Source organism: Gymnodraco acuticeps, unplaced genomic scaffold (genome assembly GCF_902827175.1).
Source record: "Gymnodraco acuticeps unplaced genomic scaffold, fGymAcu1.1, whole genome shotgun sequence".
Taxonomy (NCBI): domain Eukaryota; kingdom Metazoa; phylum Chordata; class Actinopteri; order Perciformes; family Bathydraconidae; genus Gymnodraco; species Gymnodraco acuticeps.
In genome coordinates, this window is record NW_022990832.1 from 55,470 (window position 1) to 59,575 (window position 4,106).

Consider the following 4,106-nt stretch of genomic DNA (forward strand, 5'->3'; position numbering starts at 1 on the left):
TCGTAGTTAGCTCACATCTAATGTTACAACTGCATCAGTGAGTGTGGTGCGCTCCACTGGACTTCTGCTCACAGCTGGCTATTAGAGCCGTATGGCAGGCTGATACAGGGCCATTAGAGGTGTGTGTGTGTGTGTGTGTGTGTGTGTGTGTGTGTGTGTGTGTGTGTGTGTGTGTGTGTGTGTGTGTGTGTGTGTGTGTGTGTGTGTGTGTGTGTGTGTGTGTGTGTGTGTGTGTGTGTGTGTTGTGGGATAGGGACGCAGGTGCTCGGTGCGCTGATATTACCCAGGATGCTCAGGGTAGGGGCGCAGGGGTTATGGGGGGGAAGAAGTCTCTCTGTGGAGCTCGCAAACACACCTGTGATCCCCTGCTAGCACGCTCACACACACACACACATACACACACACACTCTGCCCCCCCCAGCCCCTGCGCTGCAGCACGTTAATACACACTCTGATAAACAGGCTAATACTCGCAGCGGCAGCACTTTACACACCATTGAACACAACACACGGAGATCAGTGAAGCCAACACGTGGCTCTGTGTGTGCGTGTGTGTGTGGTGTGTGTGTGCATTGTAATGCCATGTATGCAACAAAAAGTGTAAAAGGAGGCATTCCAACCTCATTAGGGAAAGTTGTGCACTAAAGAAAGGCACACAAGCACTTTTTGTATACAAAAGAAAGAAAATTCAAATTATGTTTGTAGTTTTTGCTGAAATGTTAGTGCCTAGCTTCATTGCTAATATCTGGGGATGAACTGTTTTGTTATACAACTCGAAAAGAGTTGACGAGCACACAAGCCATAATACATGTTTTTAACAATTAAGCCTCATTATTGTTGAATCATTTCCTATTTCTCAACACTTTCTGATTTAACTTCAATTTACTCTACTGATTCTATAATGCAGTAGACAATTAGAGTGACACTTCATGTGCATTCTCCTCCCACCTCTATGTACTATGAAGTGGTTAAAGCAATTATATAACTCTATTACAAATATGAATGAAAAACACTCAAGTTTTGGTCCATGACACACACACACACACACACACACACACACACACACACACACACACACACACACACACACACACACCCCACACCCCACACACACACAGATGGTGAAAACACCCCTAAAACACCCAAAGATGAAACGAGTCAGAAAACAACCACATCACATCAACTTAAAAACATTTCATTATGGTTTTGATCTGCGCCGCTAAATCGCGTTACATTGATCCAGTAACATTTTTACACCCACAAAAAAAGATATTTCAAAGCGAGTCCCTTCAAGAGGAAAATGAAAAGCAATGAAAGACTAATAGGGGCTTCTCCAAGTCTGGAATCTGATGATTTAGTGGTCCATTTATGTCAAGCAGTTAAAAAGCTATATTTGTTATAGTATAAAAAAAGACACCAGCGAGTAAATTTAAAACTAAATTATAGTGTTTGGACTCTTTTTACACAACTTTTTAAATAGGCAAATTATTTTTGGGTCTTATAGTTTTTTGTTTCTCTCCAACTAATGAATGTGTTGTGAAATCGAATATCATGAGAAAAAATGTTTGACTTAATTTTGAGTGTCCTGGGCCCCCTCTAGATGTCCCTCATTTTGACCCGCTTGTAGATGAGGTTCAAAATGTCTCTTTATGACAAAAACGTATATTAAACATTTCTTCAGTATAACATATACCAACATTAGGTGCCAATCCAAAGCTCCCTTTGTAATGTTTTTAACATAACAAAAAAGAGGTAACATTGGTTTTCTTAAATATATAATAATTGCAAAACCCAATTTAAAGATGATAAGTGATTAGTGCTGTATGAACAGCTTTATTGCATCCCTAGGCTTTGACCACAGCACCGGCCTACTATAAGTTAAGAGTCAATGAGCTATTAATTCTCTGATTATATAAGGCAGTAGTGGGTTAATTCACGCTCAGTAAATAATTGTCTACACAGTGAGTTCGCTTCAACACACTGGATTTCACACGTATTCAAAACTTCCAGCTTTGGTCAATTTTAATCAGAAATACACAGAATCAGGGAGTGATGAAACCAACTTATTATAAAAGCAGTCCAGTTAGGTAACAACTAATCACAAAGGTAACACCACCAACATTTGTTTAATTTCTATTTTACTAAATGTGGCTTTTTGCGTCTTTTAGATTCCTCCTAAATTCTCCTAAAGGTAGCATAAGATGATGTCTCTCGCATATTTAAACAAAACATTTCAGAAAACTTGACATACGAAAACAACTGACTTAATGTTAGTTTGCATATTGGGAAGTTGTATGGTGATATATTTATACTATAGTGAAAACAAATTACCCTATACACCTGTAGTCAAAGTCAGTCAAAGTCAACTTTATTGTCAATCTTTCGAAATACCGTTTCCCACAATCCCAAATACAAATATATATAAAAATATGTTTATCCTATACACAATCTACAGACACATGTGCACACATCACTTCAATATCTGTAGTGTGTCCCATTAACTTTCTGAATGAGTTAAACCACTGACATCTAGTAATAATCAATAAGCACTATTCCTACAGTAGTCTTTGCCACTAAACATCATATCCATAACAACGGAGCTGGATAATAACTGGACTACAGGTGAACTCTTCATTATCAGTGCATGTTAGCCCAGTGTAAGTGGCTGGAGGTGCAGAGGAGCCGCAGCTGTGTCTCCTCACCAGCTGCAGACTCTGTGCAGAAAGAGCCACCAGGTGTCGGGGATTTCACGCTCCTTCCCTCCTCCACTGGTTCCCACTGCAGCCTGCTGAACCGTCACCGGCTGGGATTAACACCGGCTGTTCCTCCAGCGCCACGGGCCTCAGCGCAGACACTTCACCGTCGACTGCCTCCTCGCACAGGACAGAACAAAGTACATTTGGATCTGTGTTAGGAAAATATCACTCATCACCGGCTTGAGCTTCAATATCAGGATCCATGTATTTATTATCTTTGCAAGAATGAAAGTAGTCCTTGTAGAGGAAACTTCTGTGTAGCTATGCAGTGGGAGTCACCGACTCAGGAAGGAGACACGGTAGGAGCAGTAGCTTTGATGTCAAACACATGATGGTTTATTTGGAGTTAACGGCCGGAGGATTCACATCACAAGTCCAAGAGCCAGAGGTTCTGACTTCACGGTAGAGTTGCCACGTCAATTCTGAAGAACTCTACCCCAGACCCATGTATTTAGCTAGTTCAGAGAGCATCATCAACATGCTGCATAACCAGATATAATGATAACACCTCTATCAGCTGACGCCAACAGGCAGGAACAGGGAGACAAAACACTGAGAGCACAGCAGCCAAGGTTACAGGTGCCTGTGCTCAGTCAGGACAGTTTGAACTGATACACTGGGTCAAAGTTATGGGCCTTGGAAAATATTCCACAACAGTCCTCACATACAGAGCATTTTGTACAACTAGTTCCTTAACAGTGTCCTTCACATGCTACTACTACTATTATTATTATACTACTACTACTACTACTACCACCACTACAACAACAACTACTACTAATACAACTACTACTACTACTACTACTACTACTACTACTACTACTACTACTACTACTACTACTACTACTACTACTACTACTACTACTACTACTACTACTACTACTACTACTACTACTACTACTACTACTACTACTACTACTACTACTACCACCACTACAACAACAACTACTACTAATACAACTACTACTACTACTACTACTAATACTACTAATACAACTACTACTACCACCACTACAACTACTACTAATACAACTACTGCTACTACTACTACAATTACTTACTACTACTACCACCACTACAACTACTACTAATACAACTACTACTACTACTACTACTACAATTACTTATACTACTACCACCACTACAACTACTACTACTGCTAATACTACTACAACTAATACAACTACAACTACGGCTACTACTACTACTACTAATACAACTACTGCTACTCCTACTACAATTACTACTAATACTACTACCACCACTACAACTACTACTAATACAACAACTACTACTACTACTACTACTACTACTACTACTACTACTACTACTACTACTACTACTACTGTA